Source organism: Amblyomma maculatum, chromosome 2, assembly GCF_055883805.1.
Source record: "Amblyomma maculatum isolate TAMU_Amacu chromosome 2, ASM5588380v1, whole genome shotgun sequence".
In the NCBI taxonomy this organism is placed as follows: Eukaryota; Metazoa; Arthropoda; class Arachnida; order Ixodida; family Ixodidae; genus Amblyomma; species Amblyomma maculatum.
Window position 1 is genome coordinate 15,556,849 of NC_139345.1, and position 22,074 is coordinate 15,578,922.

Here is a 22,074-nt window from a genome sequence, read left to right on the forward strand (position 1 = left end):
TTGAGCGCAAGCGCAGTCCCCCCCCCCCCCCCCCCCCCTTCCCATCCTCCATAGTGAAATCAACACCCCAAAAGTTGTCTTCTTGTGGCTGAGACTTTTTGAAGCGTCTGTCGACTACACCTCACACCCAACATCATACATCGACACATGTTCCTGATGCCAGGCCTGAAGTCTCGCTCTCTTCCACGTTTCGCGGAGATACGCTGTGCCAAACCAAAAATCTACAGGCGCAAAACACGCAACTTCAGCGGTGGTTAGCGCTGCTGACCAGCGATGACCTGTAGCACCAACGATTCTTATTAAGCAGGCCCGCGGGGATCTCAAGAAAGTGGAGCTCCGAATTAAGGAAACCACTCATAAGGTCGAGAGATACCTTTTTCTTCAAAAAAGTTTTATTGAGCTAGTCATGCGCCCGTAAATGGCTTGAGCTTGAGTGGCATCCCCGTCTGCGCAATTGACGCATGTAGGGTGGCTCGCTGTGCCATCCTAACATAGTTGACGCTGGTCAACCTTCTTGCCAAGCTTATTCTGGGCCTCCCGCAATTCTCCACGGCATCCGGAGGAGGAATCAACATTTATTAGGCCCGAAATAATTCGGTGGTGCATGCTTGCACCAGACGGGGTGGTTCTCTAGTTGCGGGACCCGTATGTTCCCAGCAGCTCCTAGCCCCTCTCCGTCAGTGCGAGCTGGATGGATAGGGCGGGGCTGGATAACAAGGTCTCCAATCGCTCAAGGGGTTGGCGATTGGGGATATTGGCGGGAAGGGGAGGAGGGGGGGGGGGGGGTCTTGAGTTGTGCATTCTGCCAAAACGTGCGGCAGGGTGCCTTTTTCTTTTTTACAAAAAGGGCAGAGCATATCGTGTTCCGCAGGGCACATGCGGCTCATCAGTACGGGATGCGCAAGCGATCCCGCCTGCGCTCGACGCAGGATCGTCTGTTGTTGCCTGGTGAGTTTGGGGCTGCACCTTTCCTCTCGGTATATACGGGTTATCTCCAGAAAGCTGGTAACTGGATGCGGTGGCTCTTCCGGCTCGTGCTCGCCCCGGATTGACATTTCTCGGGCATGTCTGCGATTATTTTGCCTGTACCTGTGAGTGAGCCGGGACCCACACGAGGTCTATGGCTCTTCCCGGGGGCTTGCACTTGGATAGAATGGCTCGGGCCGCGCAGTGGATCATCCTTATGCGGAACCTTCTGTAGGCTGTCTTTGAGTCGGCAGCTACGGTGTCTACGCTCGGCTGTGCGAGTGCGAGGTCCACGGCCGCTTCTTCGGCAACTGCGGGGTCTGTTGTCTTTATGGGCGCTGACGAACAGCCTGTCTTTTCACGTAACCACCACCGCTGCACGGTCACCGTGTTTTCGGAGCGAGGCGTCCGCGTAAAGGACCCTGGAGTTCTCTTTCAGCTTCCGGGCTATGGCTTTGGCCCGCGCGGTGCGCCTCTCGTCGTCCTTGCCCGGCGTCATGTTCCGGGGAACGGGTTTGATCTGAATGGTCGTCTTCATGTGTTCCGGAAGAGCTTCCTTGAGGGGTACTGGCTCAATCTGCCATCCTACATTGCGTAGGACGGCTCGTCCGTGTTTCGTGTGACTGAGCTGGATTCTCTGATTAGAGAGGTGGGCTTCAATGAGCTTCTCCACCGTGTTGTGGGCGCCCATGTCTAGCAGTTTTTGCGTGGAGGAGTATATGGGTATGCTCAGTGCTTGCTTCGTTGCCTTACGAAGCATCGTGTTTAGGGTGTCCCTATTTGCCTTCGTCAGCTGGAGATAAGGGGCGGAGTAGGTAACCCGCGACACGACGAACGCGCGTATCAGGCGCATGGCACCCTCCTCTTTGAGGCCTCGGTTTCTGTTAGATACCCTTCTAATCATACTGAGTATTTGTAGTCTTGATCTTTGTGACGACGGCGTGTGCCTTCCCGTCGGTTTGAAGTAGTAGGCCGAGGATCCTAATCTGCTGTGTTGGCTTAATGGCCGTTCCGTCGATGGTGACGATCATAAGCAGCTCTGATTTCTGGGGAACGCAGTTCAGTCGGCACGACTTTGCGTACTCGTGCACGGTCGTTGCCGCCTTCTGCAAGACTTCCTCCATCCAGACATCAGACCCGGCTCGAGCCGTCCACACCATAATATCGTCGGCGTAGAAAGCGTGGTCCAAGCCTTCGATTTGCTTGAGTAGACCGGGAAGGGGCAGGAGGGCCAGATTGAAGAGAAGGGGCGACAAGACCGATCCCTGTGGGGTGCCACTATCACCGAGCTCGACAGGGTCTGACTTCTCCTCCCCTATCCTGACGGTCGCTGTTCGGTTTGACAGAAAATCTTTGATGTAGCCGAATGTCTTTCGGCCAAACATAGAAGTCTGATGAACGGCCGCGCTGGTGTACTGGGGGATGCCTTAACGCTGACGTTTTCTACGCATTAGGGCACCCCCAAGTTTTGTTGCATGTTCAAAGAAATATCCGATAGATCATTAAAAGAAAAAGAAAGGACCAGAAGAAGTGGATTCGAACCAGCGTTTTTCACGTTCAAAACCGAGCGCTAATACACTGCGCCAGAGAACTTTTATTTTTTTCTGCATGGTATTTATTACATGGCTTTAAATGCAGGAAAGAACAATACTATACATTGTTTACAAAGTAATCAGCCTGTAGCCGAAAAGTTCATTTGAAACATACAACACAACACCACACAACTAGAATACGAGTTAGCACAACTCCACTAAAACGGTGGCAAGGAAAGACAAGTAGACAACACATCAACAATGGCAGCCAGACCGGTTGATAGTCACTATCTTCGTAAGTGTCTCTAAGCTGGTGCACCATCTGGCCGAAATGAGTACTGGGGGAAACGAGAGGTTCAGCATTCCGATCCAACATACGCGTTTTCCGCAGGCTGTGGAGTCCAAGGAGGAAAATGATGTCAAAGGGTTGATGGTCCTAAAGTTCGGGCTATGAAAGACGCTCGGGCTATGAAACACGCCGAAACGGAGGACTCCGCAAATTTCGAACACCTGGGATTTTGTAATGTGCGCTGACATCAAACAGCACACAAGCGCCTTGCTTTTCACCTCTACCGAAAAGCTGCCGCCGCGGCCGGTGGCTTTTTCAAAAAGCAAAGCGACCGTGTGCTGTGCGATTTCACAGTACAGTATGATGCTTCCGAAAGCTCTTTGTCGGTTGTACACGAGAGGACGCCAGCATGGCTGACGGGAGCTTGATGAGATCTCCTGATTGTTTTCGCTACAAGTTTTTTAGATTGCGGATGGAAGCGGAATCATTTGAAGAATGTTTTAAACCCACCGGAAGATAGAGGGCCAAACTTCCTTTAAATAAAAAAATATGTGGTAATGAAGCCAGTGTCGTAGTCTTTGTCAAGAGTTTAGAACCCACGGGGGTTTGCTTCTCAGCCACGCCGTGTAACTCTTAATGCATTTCCAGTGTTCGAAATCTTCTGAAGGTAAAAAAATATTTTTCTCACCATCTCCAAAGAAAGCGACTTCCATGAATGCTAAACGAGTGCCACTATAAGATTTAGAAGCGAGTGCGCTGGACTCTAAACTTTTGGCAAAAACCGTGCGTGCTCGACTGATTCTTCAACTACTTCAGTGGCACTTCAGTCTAGTTTCCAGCGTACACAACTGCCAATTCACTTTTTACTGACACTCGTTGTAGCCAGACATTCTCACGGGGAGACTGCCAATGAATAGTCCCATGTATGCAACAGAGGTCATAAATAACACGTGCTGGCAGTGCAGAAGGAAGAAGAAGAAGAAGTAGATTTTCTCTACCTGCGTCCCCCTGAGCTGACGCTTCTTCTTTGCGGTTCTTCATTATTCCACAGGGAACATTTGCTGAAGCTTTTCATGCTGGCAGGAGCTGCGCAATGCAGCACGTTGGGCAGGTGAGCGGAAGAGGAAGCCGTGATCTGGGAACGCGACCCTTTCACTGTGCCATTACCCGAGCATACTTCGAGGCACGAGAGCGCGTGCTCTGTCACCGCCATATGCAGCATGTGTCCGCGTTATAAAAACATGTCGGCGAATGAAAACAAGAAACTATGAATCAGGCGCGAGTTCATTCCATCATGGTTCAGAATGTGCATGGCCTCGCTTTTTTTATGTCTGCGTGGCAATTGACGCTATTTGTTAATGGCGCAGTGGATGTTTTCTATTGCAAGTTTTCCTGTTGAGAAACGCACGCCGCCGCCACGGCTGTGTGCGTGTAGCTTAAACAGTGGCATTTTGTGCTCAAAGATCTCAGAATACCTGCTGTTTTCATAACTGGGAATGCGTGCAGAAAAGGTGCGAGCACCAGGTGCACACAGCAAGTTGTTCGGCGAGGAACAACGTGACGCAAAGGGCGAACTGTTCCAAAAGGTTTTTGCTTAGTGCTTTTTTTTAATTCCTTTTTTTCTTTTTTTTTGAGGTTTGAACTGGCGGCTTGTGTTTTTTTTCCCTCTTGCTTACTGTTCGTCGCTGTGTGTTTCAAACAACCTTCTTAAAAGAAAGCTGCTTAATTTTTCGAGAATTCCGCGATATTCAAAGAAACAAATGCGTACAGGCTGTAGGTGAAGCATGGAAAGCCTTTTCGCACTAACATTGAAACGAATGACGTAATCGACGATTATAATGCGACCTTCGCCTCGCGTCACGGAAGGACGGCGAAGAAGCGTGGTGATGACGTCACAGACGGTGATATACTTTTTTATTTTTGTTTCCTTCGCCCACATTTGGCTGTTCTTTTTTTGATGCCACCGGACATTGTGTCTAGGGCTTTGCTTTCGGTAGATTTGTTTTTACTTCTTCAGCCATCGCAGTCTTAATAACTGATTGTGCTATGGCTTCAAATGCTTCCCATATACTTCGAATGCTTTAACTACAGGTTATAATCATTCGACGTCCTGTCGTTCGTCAAACATGTTCGTTCATTATGGATCCAGGTACGAAATTCTAAGCCCGACAAACCTAACTGAGTCCCTTATAGCAGCTGACTTCTCTAGTTTCATTTGTACCACTCACGGCGGCTCAGATATGCACGGCAGGAAATGAAGTTTGCCCGAATCCTGGCAGGCTCGTCAGACTGTGATGGGTTTAAGGGCCTAGGATTGGTCTACTCGTGCTGGGAGGAAGGCGAAGGGTTCCACTCGCCTGTCAGTCGGCGGTGTAGTCGGATCCAGTGCTGTCGTGGACACTGCGAAGACGTGGCTATGGTTGTAGTGTGGACGCATAGAGGTCCGCTCCAGACGCCCGGGGATGGCCACAAATAATAAAAACCCCGAGCCAGAACAATGAAGCCAAGCGAACACGCTCCTACGCACTTTTACTTTTTTTTTCCACTCCACTCTCCTTCTTTCTTCTTTTCCCTTCGCGCTACCACCATGCACTATGCTACAATTTTCTACTATTAACTTCATGACAGCTACTTTACTCTCTGTCTCTCCATATAACTAAGTCTTCGAGTGATAACTCAGATAAATCGGATACTTCTTTAGAAAAACGGTTAGTTTCATTTATGGGGTTTAACGTCCCAAATCGACTCATACTATGAGAAATGCCGTAGTGGAGGGCTCCGGAAATTTTGACCACCTGAGGTTATTTAACGTGCAATCGCACAGTGCACGGGCGCCTAGCGCTTCGCCTCTATCGAGAAGCTGCCGAAGCGGCCGGGATTCGATCCCGCATCCTTGGGTACAGAAGTTGAGTGCCGTAACCACTGCACCACCCCGGCGGGGCCTTAAACAAAAAGGCAACGTAAGGAACTCGCCTTAACAAAATTTTAATAGTGAAGCGTTAAAACTAACAAGATGCAGCAAGATTCCAAAGGGTCATTTATCAATGGTACGCTCTTTTACCTTATGAAATGTGATCCAAACACTCGCATCTCCGAAAAAAGCTTCAACAGCTAGTCTTTTCTCGTGCGTAACCGCTATGAAATGGAAAATGGTTGGTGTAACGTTAGGAGACAGGCCGCGTGTAAAGTTCATCAAGGAAGCAAACGCGAGTTAATGATATACCAGTAGAAATCAACAAAATCATTGTATTAGTAGGGCACGTATTGCAAATGCAAGATATATAAATGAGTGAGTGAATCTCAAAGTGCGAGCGTATCATTCATGTGTGGGCAAAAATTCGAGTGGGCGGATGTGACCAGGAAGTTTGCGAGGATTAGGGGCTGCAAGTGGCATAGAACCGGGTTAACTGCAGGAATATGAGAGGCATTCGGCCTGCAGTGGGTGGAGTCACGATGATGATGATTATGATGATGATGATAATAATACTATCTAATTAAATGCAGAAAATACTGTCGAGACATACAATGACAGAACGTAGATGTAATCGAACGAAAGTCAAGCCGTTGTGACGCTGACAATAGCTTACACTGTATAGACACCTACAAACATACAGCTGGTTGCAATTGAGCCCATCGTTCTGGTAATAAAACAAAAACCATAAGGACCAACTATGCTTGTGCGATTCTTTTCAGCCAAAAACACCGGCGTGGAACACACGTTGCTATTTTTCTTTTTTAAAGAATTGCTTCGGCGGAGTAGGCAAAGACGAGACGTCGGAAATAAAAACTGCACTGCAAAGTGCTTTCTTATGTCGTCCCTTGCCTGTCTGCCTCACCTAGACATTTTTTTTAGACGTCGATAACCACCTGGCCTACACCAGAACTTTGTTGAGCACTTTTTCTTCTGTCCGTTACTTCTAGTGTTATGTCGCCACAAGACAGCATCAAAGGAGATTTGCAGATTATTTTTTTAGGCCATTTTCCTCGTTCTTGTATTCACCAATGGACATAGCGCTTAAGGTACTAAAATGATTCAGGGGATCTTCATTTGTTTGTTTGTTTTTTATCATTTTCTAGAAAACAAAATCACCGACCGACGGCTCAACACATCATACTGGACTGGCTACGGGCGACACCGATTCTTTGACATTCGCATCTTTACACGTGAGATGAAAAAACGTTCATTAAACAATAGCTGTGTTTCGAATAATGATTATCATTATCCTAGCATTTCATTATTCAATATCAAAGTCGATCGTAAACGAACGCTCATTAGTTTTACGTCGAGGAAATCAGACACCGCGTGAGGCCAAAACAAAGGAACTCAGGGGAGACAGCTGATAACGAGCGCTGTTTCTCGAATTTTTTATTTTCGTTTTATTGTCTCGTACCCTGTGTCGCTCGTTTCCCGATGGTAAACAAAATGACCTGTCAGACGTTTTGGGGAGTACAAAAGCGGCTGCCCTTCCATAGGTTACAACAGGCACTGTCATACCGCCAGGTTAGGACTGACGTTATAGAGGTACGTTGCTTGTTTATTTCCCTACTTCCTGAATTGGTGGCCTGCTTTACGTCGGATACGCATTCGATTTGATGCAGTCTAGCTTAAATTAGCGATGCTGCTTTTCGTTAAACTGGGGAGATTCCGCACCGAATAAACCAGTCAGTTTTCGAATATTAAGCCGTTCCGTAAACATTTTGAAGTATCAAAACGTTGAAAATCTATGTATTTAGTTCATGAAGATACATTTAAGGGCCGATATAATGCAGAAGGTACATGCATGACCTGAGAAAAACATAGAGCCTACGACCAGAAGACGATATGGTTGAGGCAGTTAGGCTGAGAAAACATTTTACAGCGAAGCATTTAAGAATTGAAACGAAATCTCCATCGGAAGCGACCAGATGGAATTTATGGCAGCCGTTTTGACCAAGCAGCGACATTCAAATCGATTCGAGTTGGGCGGAGTTTGTAACAATTACAGGCGTGGGTCAAGCAGAGAGCACAAAGAGCCGTCTTTGCCAAAATTAACCCGAATGAACTGTCTGCTCCTTAGTCGTACAGAAAAACACGTATGTCACCTCATAGGCCCTTAATATCTACAAAGTAAGGGTAAATCTTTTTATTCCCCTTCGAATCCGTTTGATCTCAAGGCAATTCAGTCACGGGTTCACTGCAGAAGTGAAAAGCATGCAGGTTGGTAACTTCTGGGCAAGCCTCGGAGATTTTGTCGATGCAGGCCTAACGAGCAAGCCTTAAGGCGGTCGACAACAAATGAACCAACGCCCGCATTGGTCGCCGTGACTGTGGTAGGTTCACATATGCCCGCCCATATGCCTAGAGCAAAGTTCACCATCAGAGCTTTACATATAAGAAGTGTTTCAATCGATCAGAGATGATACCAAAATAGTGAGTATTTAAAATATCTTGTATACAGGGAGAAAATTAGCGTCACCTTAAGATGAACCGTTATGTTATTAGATATACGCTTATCGCCCATGGGCGTTTTCACTGGCCTTATGGGATGAAATCTGCGTGAAATTCGGCTCGTCAATACTTGCGTTTAGTTAGCTTCAAAAAACAAACAAACAGACAAACAAACAAACAAAAACAATTGGCAGTGGCTTAGTTTGGTTAAGCCTGGATATCAGAAGCGAAAAGCTTGGGTGTGCTTTTCATTTTTTCGCCGCTGTTCAACAACACACAATGCGTAGTTGGTTGGTCGTTTTCACTCACGTTAAAGAACTCCAGGTGGTCGAAATTTCCGGAGCCCTCCCCTACGGCGTCTCTCATAGCCTGAGTTGCTTTGGGACGTTACACCCCACAAACCAACCGTTTTCACTCATTTCGCTGGTCTCAATGGCCGTGGACGCGGCTAAAAGCCGCCTTTCAGCTTCTTTTCTGCGTCGTTTAGCGAGGTTTTCCTCCCGTTCTTCGGGTGTTTCGGCCGTTGGTTTAGCTTTGAGCTTTTCATTTCTTCGCAGCTTTTCAGCCAACTCCCTGGATCGGTAGATTTTCTGCGTCGTCTAGCAGCATCCACACCCTCTTCTCCTTCCATGGCAAGTGCGCATGCCGGTTTTCTGGCAAGCGCATTTATAGCCCTCCTTGCGCACGTGTAGTAGGTTAGTAACTTAGGTAAACATGCGGCTGCAAGTAAAGGTCAAATGGTGGCGACGAGGCGAGCGCGCAGTAGTATATAGCGGCCACGCATGCGCAGTAGCGCGCCGGGCGCCGCGGCGCAACATATGTAGGCTCCCTAGTAGCGCGCGGCTGCGGCGAAAGATCAGGTGGTGGTGTGGCGGCGGCGGCGACGGCGGCCATCTGCGGTGCGCATGACGTCACTCGGTTTAGCGCATGCGCAGAATGTGGCTTTTTCAGCATACGGCCCACGCGAAGCTTGGCTCCGACCCCCGTAGTGAAGCTTTTCGCTTCAAAATAAAAAATGTGAACTTGTTGCACAAGTCGTATTGGAAGCTGCAGTTGAGTTCCGCGGTAGAGTACACCTAAAGCCACCTTGTATTCTTGCAGTGTTCCACGATGTCCCTGAAGTCTATCTATGTCGTTCTTCTTACTGCAGTCCTGGTGGCTATGGCAAAAGGTGAGACATGCATGTGCCACTGACCACTTATAACTCATTGCAATAGTGGTGTTTAATGTGATTTGTTTCTTGGAATACATTCATGATAACCTGCGTAACATGGACATTGAGGAGGCGAGAATTTCTTCGAAAATAATGTTTGAATCATGGCGGAGACTGGCTAAACAAGACAACGCTATAAAACAGTGAGCGTTAGAAGCAGGAGGACGGCGGCTGTATATAGCCGATAAATAGATGAATGAAAAAACCTTATTTCGGCATAAGCGCTTGTTCTTTCTGTCCGACCTTACATCCCCCACAACATCAGCAGTTCTATCGTTGAAGACATATTTAATATACCGAATGGTCCTCACCCCTCCTTCTTCCCGGCTTCATCCTAAATATTGTCAAAAAGGCATCATGGGCCATATTGTGAAAGACCTTAAGTCTCGAAAAGGCTTTAGTTCCCGTAGTATACACTGGGTACCATCCTCGGTGGTCACGCTGCAAATTTCCTGCCCCGGAGCGAAGGCAGCATAGCAGACTTACGTTCTCAGTATTTTGTCCCATCAGCCATCGTGGTGGTATAGTGGTTATGGGGTCTGTACCAAGTTGTGTACCACTTTTTTTGCGCGCCGGGGCCCGGTGCTCACTGCGCAGGCGCGCACGGCGCCCGGCCCGTAGGACGCAGAGGTGTCTATGGAGTCGAGCCTTTAGTCACTTTCGGGCGTTCACCCTTGTAAAAAGTTATACTGTCACAACAGTGGTGAAGACCGTCCGGTAGTCCGGTAGGAACCGAAAGACTTTAAATGAAACTCTTGATTGCGCTGGCTCGTATACCCCCAAAGAACTCAGAGGCGGCTACAGCTGCAAACACGCTTGGAGGTCGATGAAAACAAAATGGTGGGTAAAAAGAATGGCAGTCACTGACCAAGTCAACCCATGCGGGTTCCGAAAAGTCTCTTTTCATGTTGACTTGTTCAGTGACTGCAATTTCAACCCATGCGGGTTCCGAAAAGTCTCTTTTCATGTTGGCTTGTTCAGTGACTGCAATTCTTTTTACCCTACTACCATGCCTGACCAGACGAACATTCGTCGAACCCTTGACTACTTGAAAACAAATTGCCTGCGACTGTCGGCTGCGCTCAATTAAAAGCTTGAAAGAAAATTTCTAGATGCTATAAAAAATACTTGCGGAACAGTTGTCAGATAGTTTATAGATGAAGAAATGCAACACAAAGAGCACACATGCAGAGGTATAAGAGAACCGACTGCACTTTCGCAACTTGCAACTCGATAAATTTCATAAACAGCTCATTATAGTCACTGTAGGAGAAAGAGGCAGGAGGGAGCAACAAGTAGATGAGTACGCGCCGGAACGCAGTTAGGCAAATAAAGGTATACGTCTAAAACATATACGTACATTCTGTCTTATAAATCTTGACCGATGGGTGGTAATGCAAGCACCCCCACTCTTTCTAATCATGTGCGTACTTATCAATTCACGCGTGATTGTGACGTTGCTTTTGCTCACAGTGCTAGTACATTGAGGCCTTGTTTCATATATCTTTTGTTCATCATTCCAATACTGCTTGCAGGGAAGAGGAGAGTCTGATCCTGTTCCGTTGTTAAGCGACTGTTTATGGCATACAGTGGACGTTCATGCACACATCGGCCAAACAGGTTGAAGTACACTAAATTAGCCCAGTGAGACCTCACACGGACCGTCGCCTGCGAGACGGAAGAGCAAGACTGCTGCTCGAGAAGTCTCATCCGTTGATCACATTGACTTTTTACATGTCCATGCGATTAGTCGGTCAGCTTAGTTCTGCTATTTTTATTTTACGGCACATTAGTTCCCGTTCCTCTTGTTGTGACGGCTTGCAGCATATCTTATTTCTTTGAGCGTATATCTCATACTAGCGACTGTGTAAATGTGTGACTGCGGGAACTCAGAAGCCATTCGTCAATTAAGCAGGGGCTGTTCACGTCTGGTGACATTATCCGCTGTCGGGAGTCACCTTTCTGTGACAGATACAATATCTCCAATGCAAAGTGTGATTATATGCGGATGATTGGTGTTACTTAGAGGAACGTAGAAAATGATCAAGATGCTAGCAGTTTGCAGGGTGCTCTTAATTAAATTCAGGTTTGGCGCACTAAGTGCGACATGTCTTTTAACAGTTCCAAATGTCAACTTGTGTCATTCGCCCGTGAATGCCTTCCTGTGAGATCAGCCTATAATTTTGACGGACTACATCTTGCAAAGGTACACCATTGCAAATATCTCGTGGTTTATTTTTCATAAAATTCGACGCTGAACAAACTCGCTTAATATTTAACCTTAAATTCGTTTCGAGTCCTAAACTTCGTTAGGTGTAACTTCTATTGTTCCGCCGACATTAAAAGAACTGCTTTACATAACAAATGTTCGTTCTATACATCGAGTACGCTTGCGCGATAGGAGGTCCTCAAAACTCTATCATTACATGAAAGATTGAACGCATCTATAACCAAGCAGCAAGGCTTGTTTCTTGTTATAACTTCCCTACCAGTAAACATCACTTAAAAAGAATCTTGGTAGGAAAATTGAAGCGCACCGCGGATTAACTGCTGAATTAAGTCTTTGTTTCCGAATTTAGTCTGCTCATACAGGAATAAAGAACTCTTACATTTTGTCTCCCAATTTCATCTCTAAACGATTAGATGACGAGTTGAAAGTTCTTGAAACCCGCTCTCGAACAGATATCTATCATAAGTCATTTTTTCCCCCTTATACTTCCGCGCAATGGAATAAGCTTCAGAAGAGCATTGGTGAATGTAAAATGCATTTGGAGTTTCCGATTTTTTCTTTTTTGTGTGTGTGTGACACAGTCTGCCCTAGATGCATATATTTCCGTTTAGTTCATTTCTTTTGTCGGTGGTATTGAGCCTGATACAATTGTCCATTTACTATGCTGCAATTTCTTGAAGCACTTTGCCTTGAAGACCGTTGGCACCGAAATTATTTATTGATGTTTAATTTTTTTTTTTTTTCTGCGGACGACTGTGCATAGTTGTTTTGATTTCTGTGGACATTAGCCATTTAATGATTGTATGTTCCGGCACTTGTCCCACCCTGCAATAATGACCTCGAGGCGCTGCAAGTACCTATATCAATCAATAAATAAAATAAAATAAACCTTGATTCGGCGCCGTGAATGCAAGACCAGGGGGTTATTGCGGACTTGTCATACCTTAAGCAATATATGGCTATGACGATATTGAACCCAGAGATTTGAAATAAGAGAGAAGGATTTGTTGAAAGCTATAGCTGAAGTTCGCACATTCACGGCGATTTTTCTTATACGTTCCCCCCGCACTGGGACTCCAAACAAGCTCATTGTAAAGCGCTGGATACTGAGTGCGCGTTGACAGCGAGCATACTCGCAAGCTTCATGTACTAATGCGCACGCGGTGTAAGTACATAAATCGAGAATTCGCGAGGCTTAGCACTGAGATGTTGATGGCCGGCAGGTCTAGCGCGAGTGTTTTGCGCTGCGCCCATGCAGGCGTCGTGTTCTGTCTTGTGACAATATGAAGGTTTAAAAATAATAAAAGAATAAAACAACGTCACGCAGGACGCTGTGCGCCGGCCTTTCCATGTGATTACCCCTGCGAGTTAGGCATCGCGTTCCCCAGCCTGTGCAACATCTGCGTCTGTCGTAAGTATTACTGCAAACATTTATTTAATTTCTTACTCGGCACTATGAAGCGGAGATAACATGGCGTCTGCGATGAAAATCATACAGGCAGTACAACGGCAGCGTGGTTAGTATCGACAAGAACAGAAAAAAGAAACACCCTTTGAAGCTGAAGCTGTACGGCAGCTTAGCCTTTTCAGCTGGCGCCTGCCGCCTTTCTCTCTCTCTCTCTCTCTCTGGGTGGCTTTACTGACTGAGAGTGCCTGTCTCCTTGCATTGCATACTATTTGTCAAGGGATTGCATATATACAAGTGATGCACAATTTGAGAGGATCGGGAACTAAAATCTGCTTTGGACCTTTGGTCGCATGAACTTGGCGGGGAGCCCTAAAGCTATTCTTCCTCTCACGCAATTCTGTCCTGTCGTCGCGCCTCCGCTAGCCACGGGTCGCGCTGAGCTTTCCACAGGTGCGTCGCACATGAGAGTTCATACTGAACAGTGTTGCGGGATACAACATAAAATACTTTGCACGCCGCAAAGCTATACTTTTTTTAAGCTACACAGACTGCATTTTCGAGGTGGCAAAGTGGGGCATTTTATTATACGAGACAAATGCTCGTGTAACCTGTCACATATCTTTTTCAGTTGATAACATGTCAACCACCTGGGCTTTGATGTAATTTTCGAGAAGCGCAAGATGACAGAATATTGAGGCCAAATAGTTTGGTCGACGATTTTCTAATATAAGCAGTAGCATATCGCGAGTGTGTATTTACACATACTTGGACAGTTAGGAACCGTGTTATGTACACGGTACTGCAGGTAGCTAATGGTTCAGCACCACTAACAGGGAACGGGAAGTTTGCACGGCAAGATTTACGTCTGCAAAGCCAATGTTCTTACAAAGGCAAGCTGCGAATTCGAATTATTGAGAAGAGCGAAGTCCGTTTGACTTCGCAATGCTTAAAGTTGAGCAGCCTCGGAACTCAGTCGGCAGTGTTCCATCAGATGGAGCGTGCATGTTCCCTGTAATTCAAATTTCTCTCCTTGAGCAAGTGTATGATTGCGAAGAATGCTGTTCCGCTTACCTTAGACTTTCGTCCCGCAAGGCTCAGTGCTATCGCCTTTCTTATTCAACGTGGCAATGAGAGGCCTCCCGGGTAAACTTAACCAAATCAAAGGGCTAAATTTTAGCATGTATGTGGACGATATTAACCTCTGGATTAACCATGGATGCGAGTACGGAGGAACGCCTGCAGGCAGAGACCGACATCATTGTCGATTACGCGGCTAAAAGGGGACTTTCGTGCTGCCCGCATAAATCTGAGTTGTTCATTTATAACCCAAAGTACCTCCGGTGCAAGACTAGCGGGGAGTTTCATATTCAGGTGGAGGGCAAACCGGTGCCAAAAGTAGATCAGATCAGGATTTTGGGGATGGTCATTCAATCCCACGGCCATAACGGAGAGGTCCTGAAAAAATTAGAAAGTTACGCGATGCAAACCCTCGGGCTCTTGAGGAGGGTCGCCACTAAAGGAAGAGGCCTCAAGGAGAGAAATTTACTAAAACTAATCCAGGCATACGTAATAAGCAGAATCAGTTACGTCACGCCCTACCTGGACATCAAGGCCGGCGAAAAAGAGAAGTTAGACTGCCTAATTCGAAAATGCGTTGAGAAGGCGCTAGGACTGCCCACGGGTACCTCGAGCGAACGACTACTCGAACTCGGGGTGCATAACACGTGGACAGAATTGGCGGAGGCAGTGCGAGTCTCCCGATTAGAGAGACTAAGCACGACCGAGACGGGCAGGGTAATCCTTGCAAAAGTAGGCCTCAACCCAGACAGAGGAGTTCAAAAAAAAGTCACAATTAATAGTGAAATCAGGAATGCCTTGGTATATCCCCCCTTCCCTATAATATGCATTCAGAATTTAATGTCGAAAGAAGGGTCAAACGAGCCGAAGCTCTAGAGCGACGGTTCAAGAACATGGGAGCAAAGTAAGTAGTCTATGTTGGTGCGGCAAGTGGCAGAACAGGTGCGGCGGTAGCTTCGGTAGTCGATGGCCGAGGGACACAGGAATCCCCTCGGCCGCAACATAGAGACTGCGGAGAAGTTGCGATAGCGCTAGCTTGCGTAGTAACAGAAGCCAAGTTCATAATTAGCGACAGAAAAACTGTCATTCAAAATTTTGAGAAGGGGAGGATATTGCCGTAGGCGGCCAAAATCCTCACCCAAAGAACGATAAATAGGAAACTTCAGTTAATTTGGACACCCGCTCACGCTGCCGTCCCTAACGAGGCGGCTCACGAGCTAGCCCGAGCTCTCTACTTCCGGGTAGCCGTCGAGCCCCTCGAACACTGGGCATACGACGAGCGTCTGCAAAATAACGGGGAAATCATCGACCATTATAAATTGGGACGTAGACTGGTACCCCCGCCAGATGTTCGACTAAATAATAGAGAAGCTGTCGCGTGGAGGCGGCTACAAACTAATACGTTCATGAACCCGGTCTGGGCGTTTTACGCACTACCAGACCTTAGGGACAATAATCTCTGCAAACACTATGGGGCGAGAGGGACCCTCGACCACATAATTTGGGAGTGCCCACAATCTCCAGGGATAGGGCAAAATATTACAAGAAGAGAAGCCTGGGATACCCTGCTGCGAAGCGCGGACCCTGCGATCCAGCACCGCACCGTCCATCTGGCGGAAGAGGCCGCAACAAGCCAACGATTCAAAGTCAGAACTGGCACGTGGGGAACAGGAGCACCGCCAGAGAAGAATTTTCCTTTCTTTAGCGACACGGGTGAGAGGGCACAAAAAGAAGAGCACTGTTCTCACCACCCGTACGTGTCATTAGACTTTGTCATTTCGCGTTGTTGTCGTTCACCCTATATCAAGGTCAACTAGCTATCTAAATATTCTAGTAGGCTTTATGCCTGAAGGCGGCTACCGGTTATCGAGAGCATTTTTATTTATTTTAGCGGTTATTTTCAGCGCTGTTACTGTGTTCGCGATGCTAAACATTTCGGGAATGTCCAATTTTGACAAATGAGCTTTAACGCGATGCTAAACATTTCGGGAATGTCTAATTTTGACAAATGAGAAAGCTCATTTGTCAAAATTGGACATTTCCGAAATGTTTAGCATCGCGAACACAGTAACAGCGCTGAGAAATGACGCGGGGGCTGGTACAGGTGGGTCACCGCCGCCTGTGGCGGGGGCTAGCCTGGCACCGAATTTTTATCTGTTCTAGGCCGTCATTGCACACGCCACCGCTGGTGGTGGACGACGGCTGTTGTTGCGGCGCGCGTCTTTCTTTCCCTCTTCCTTTTCTTTCTTATCTATATTCTCTTCTATCTGCACGAGGCAGCGGAGGTGGCTCAGCTACAGAGCCAGTAGCAGGCCCGTGCATTTTTTTTCTTTCTTCCTACAGCCACAACAACAACAACAACAACCTTGAGGCATAAAGCCTACTGGAAGATTTAGATACCTAGTTGACCTCGACAAATGAGCTTTTTACGACGCCCCGCCGGGGTAGTACAGTGGTAAGATGCCCGACTACTGTCCGGAATACCCTGGTTTGAACTCGACCTCGGCGGATGCGTTTCGAAGGAGGCGAAACGAAGAGGCGTCCGTGTGCTGTGCGATGTCAGCGCATGTTAAAGATCCCCAGGTGGTCGAAATTACTCCGTAGCCCTCCACTACGGCTCCTCTTTCTCTCTTTCCACTTTAACTACCACATTCCTCCCTTCCCTTACGGCGCGGTTCAGGTGTCCACAGACACAAATGTGACAGATACTGCGCCTTTGCCTTCCTGTGACCCAATTATTATTATTATTATTACGACGTTATGGCTGTGATGCGGCACATTTTGCATTCATTACTACGTCGTCGAGGAACATAGGCGCGATCGACAACAGTTATTTTTTCAAGCAAGGTGGTTTTGCAGCAATATTCTGCGCAGAGCTGACATGTTCGCAAAACCTAGCTGCTCAGAGCACATTGCGGTTTGCCAGAACATCAACGCAAGCGCTTCCTGCACAACGCACACGAGGCCACACGATACCGCGCCGATAAAAGCAGTAAGCATGGTTACAGTAAGGCTGGTTGCTGGTTACAGCGGGTACAGCGCCTTGTCCCAGGTCGCACTTACGGTTCGGGGGCGAAGTTCGCCGTTTACTTTTATGCCGCAGATGACGCTCCTTGGTGAAGCACCAGCGCCGCACTTTAGCAAACATGCCACTCTAAAAGCTCTTATAAGCGCAAAACTGGCGTAAAGTCGAATTCACGTCTCGCGCCATCACTGGTGGATTCGCGCAGCCACCATTGAAGTATTTGCGAGACTTTCCTTAGAACGCTAATTCGCCAGCTCAGTGGACAACTACCGTCGAAATACGAGGAAGACAACTAGCACGGTGAGCACAGTTACGGATGCGAGGTCTCCGACAAAACAGCGCTAAATAGACAGGGGAGAGAAAGACAAGGCGCAAACACGGGCACTCTGTACTTTTGCGTGCGGCCGGTGTACGGGAACCACAAGCTTTTAACGACATTTAGGCTCTGCAGTGCTTACTGGTAAGTCAGTGAAGCGGTTCCGTTCTCACTTCAGCTCTTCGAATCTTCTTGCTACTCTGGCCATGCTACGGGCCTAATGAAATTGTTCTTTTTTTTTTCGGCCGATGTGTACACACTGCCAATGTGCGAAGCTTGGTGTAAGCGCGTGTTCTGCCATAATATTGTACTGACCGAGTCAGTTGGCAGGAGCTTCGCAATCTCGACTCGGCAGTCCAGGATGCCCTTCTCGACATAATTAATTCTTACTGGGAGACCGGAACGGTACCGGATAACCTCAAGCTTTCTCTTATTCTTCCTATTCCTAAACCTGGCAAAAACCCTCGACTTCCTGGTAATTTGCGTCCAATCGCCCTGAATTCACATCTCTGTAAACTCATCGAGCGCCTGCTGCATACCCGAATTAGTCACTACATTGAATACGTCAGTCCTGGATTTCATCCAGCTCAGGCCGGCTTCCGCCCTAACCTCGGAACGCATGACTGCCTTTGGCTTTTGCGAAGAGTTCTGAATAGAGCTCATCGTAAAGCGCTACCTAACTATCTCCTGGTTGTCGATATACACAAAGCCTTTGACAATGTTCGCCATGAGGTTATCCTGGAGGAATTCGCCAAACGCTTTCCTAGTACTTGTGCCCAAATCTGGATCCGCATTTTTTTTTTACATCTAGACCCATTCAGCTACATGGAAAAGCTCCGGGATGGGTGCCCAAAACCTATTACTTGGATAGGGGTGTACCTCAGGGCTCCATTCTTGGACCCATATTGCTCAACTTGGCCATGACACGCGTCGCCGAGAATCTGGAAATCAGCACAAGCGCAAGATTCGCTATGCCGATGATATTACCGTCTGGACTGAGGCAGCAGATTACGCAGACAAATATTCTATGGAGACTGAACTTCAGGCGGCCCTTCTTTGTCTTGAAGATACACTAACCAAAATTGGCCTCGAACTCGCACCACATAAAACAGAATTGATTAGTATCTACGCAAAACATAAAACCAACCCCAGTATGCAGATCCATCTTCACATCGCCTCCTCAAATGGGCAAATCCGCATTCTTGGCCTGTCCATCTCTAGCTGCAACAGTCCCCAGAAGTGGGTTCATGAGCTACAACGCCTTTGGCCAGCACTGCTACATACTATTCGTCGCCTGTCCAACCGGCCCGGCGGTGCGCGGCAACATGCCTGCCGTGCGATGGCCAGAGCAGTGGCGGTCGGAAAAATACTCAATGGCACACCCGTCCTCCAACTGTCGAAGACTGACTTCGCTAAGGTCGAACGCCTTCATCGCGCAACACTACGCACTATTACCGGTCTACCTAAGCACACTCCTATAGCCGAACTTGAGCGTTTCGCCGCTCTTCCACCGCTAACTACCATAGTTTAAACCGAGTCACAGACTCGTCATCGAATACGTCTAGAGAGCACTGTCCAAGGACGTCGCCTGCTGTCCTGGGATGAACAGCGTAACGACAAAACGAGCCCTATGTGCATCTCTTCCCCCTTGGGAGATGAGTCACAAGCCTCCATCGCCGACCTATAAACCGCGATTTTGTCATTCCCCGGGAGCTCCTCGCTGCCCATCACCGACAAGAGCGAATCCCTGATACGACTGACATATACACCGACGCATCGATTACAAGCGATTTTGCATCTATGGGCTGGGTATGTAATGACAACCCTTCCCCACGGCCGCTCAATGGACCTCCATTGAGCGGCCGTGCCTTCCCTTTCAGGCGCTTATGCCTGCCACCTACCTCAAGGTACCCCTCTTCATGCAGAACTCCTCGCGATTTGGGGAGCCTTGTCAGAAGTGCCTTGCACCGGAACTGGTTCAATTCGTATTCTTACTGATTCCTATGAAGCTTGGAAGGAAATCGCTACTCCGGGTTCACAAGATGCAACAGCTACGGCCATACAGCGCCTCCTTAAACGCCACCAACTCGCGACCAGAACTGTCGCTATTCCCTGGACCCCAGGTCACTCGGACGAATCAGGGGGCAATGCGGTGGCACACGCCGCGGCTGCCTTGGCAGGTGGGATGTCCACATTTACTTCCCCACCCCCCTTGCTTCATCCTTATTCGACCTTGGGCGGGCAACTCACCCCTTCTCTTGCCCTTATGCACTATACTCGGACCAGTCTTCGTAGCCTCAGTCAGCATCGCATGCAGGTGGCCACACCAGACCCACCTTTTACGAGAAAAACCCATCTTACCTGAACTCAAGAAGTCTTTTTGAATAAGCTCATCGCCCATGCGACTTACACGCCACGTATTATTGCCTGCTGGCGTCAGTATACGGAGAAAATGATTACGTGCCCCCACTGTACGACTCTAACTCGCTGCGGCATATCTCATCTACTCTGGGATTGCCCTGCGTTTTCTACTGGACGCTCCGAGATCAAACCCTACCGCCTGAACTACCGGTTCCCTTCTAGAAACTGATGCTAACACACAGATGATATTTGCCAAGTATGGCTCGCTTAGTGGCCTGGTTAGAGCAATGTGATTCGAGTGACGACCTAAACAATGAAGATTCTGTCTATTCCCCTTTATCCCCATCCATGGCCATGAGCCTTCCCAATCAATAAAGGACATTCAATCAATCAATCAATCAATCAATCAATCAATCAATCAATCAATCAATCAATCAATTGTGCTGAAAATTAAGTGATCGCTTGTCACATGCATGCAACATTAGCTCTTATTTGGCTTACTAGAAAAATCATTTCCAAGCGCAGGTATTCACTCACGAAATACGTGAGCTGTCGGCACGCAATAAGGCATGGATTTCCAAGATAACTATGTTCAGTCGGTTGATGCGTGTTCTTCAAGTTCATGCATACATCCCCTGCCGACAGCCAGCAGGCTCAGGCTTGGTGGCATTTTCGACGTACAGTTGACCACCGATACAGCAAATTAGCATTGCTAGACCGTACCGTCATTCATTTCCGCTTACAAATCACAGGAAGAATTTTGTCAACGTAGATCGTAACTACCGCAACAGGGTCGATAACAAGTGTCGCCTGCAACCATACTTACTGCGTATCTCGTGGAAAAATACGCGGTAGCAAACAGCATAGTGCACCGTTTAATGAGCAATGTTAATTCAGTTTTATACTCTGATGGGCGTTGAATAAAACGAGCTGAGTGCGACTGCTGCGAACCACCTTTTGAAGATCCTTCTAAGTTTCAACGAACGCTTTACGGAATCGAACAACGCACCGAATGCCACGAGCTTGCGCCGTCAATCGTCACCGATGTATACGTGTATAAGCGGGTGTAAGCGCAATAAGCAGCTTCTCTGAGGCTGCGACTGGCCACCATAACTTCGCACAGTTTCTTTCGCATCCACAGAGCCAAGCGCGTTGAAAACAAGGGCCACATCCGCTTGGCCAGCCATGTCGTGCCGCAGACACTAACGACTTTTCGGACTGCGCTGCAACCTTTATGTGTAAAATAACAGGACTAAAGGGCAAAGCATGCCGTCAGCGCTCTCCGCATAGATCCAGAGCCTTCTACTCCAATCATACCATGCTGCTCGATGCGTTAAACGACTAAGCTTATAGCTGCAGCAATTTTTCTCTCGTTTTCTTTTCCCTTCCTTTCAGCCCCGAGATGCAATACCTGCAAGTCTGGGTGCTATCAAGAAAAGGTGTCAGTGCATGACTGCCCGCAGTGCTTGCCGCGAAGTGCCTGCTACGAACGTCGCAGCGCATTGGAGCTCGTATACATGTGAAAGGCAGGCTTGCTGACATGCAGACGTCTTGAACCAATCACCGCAAAATGACATGGACGGCGAAAGTGAAAGAAAGATGGAAGAAGCCGAGCTCTGCCTGCATTGCAGTGTTTGGGTGAGCAATGAATAAACTGTCTGCAAGAACTTTTGGCAACGGCTCTTTTTTTTCTTTAATAACATGGCATCATAAGCCTTGTCAAGGGAAAACATGATTAGTCATAAAAATTAGACTGGGTTAGTCGCAAAGTTTAATGACTGGCGCTGACAATGATGGCGTCACAGCTGGCTCTTCCGACATGTTCGAGAGCTCATTGCACGACGAAGTATATGACGTTATATTGTCACCCATTTTAACAATAATTGCTGCTGCCTGCATGGGGCGGAACGGCGGCAAGAAGAAGAGGAAGATCGCTTGGAGTGCGTGTAGAACTAGATTACAATTCTTGACTGTCCAGACGTATCTGAAAATATATGAATCACAATTCCACCGCTCCATATCAATTTTTTGTTGCGAGCCAGACTCCTTTTTTGGAGTCGGATGGCCTCGGTTTCATACCCCGCACGTAATTCTAGTGCAAAATCTGTTACAACCTTTGCACGTAGTCCTTTCTAACATCCTTCCAACAAAAGTAAGTGCATCGTCGGTTCAAATTGTCTATGATGACATTTTCCCAAATAATGCAAAACACTTATCACCTCACATTTT

At 47.6% G+C, this 22,074-nt stretch overlaps 1 long non-coding RNA gene across 1 annotated transcript; it reads left to right on the plus strand.

Annotated features, from left to right (window-relative positions):
* The first annotated feature begins 9,183 nt into the window (after positions 1-9,183).
* On the plus strand, positions 9,184-21,520 carry LOC146198022 (uncharacterized). The gene is made up of 3 exons (XR_014704937.1): positions 9,184-9,386; positions 12,986-13,069; positions 21,241-21,520. It is a non-coding gene; the product is annotated as an uncharacterized LOC146198022 (long non-coding RNA).
* The last annotated feature ends 554 nt before the right edge of the window (positions 21,521-22,074 follow it).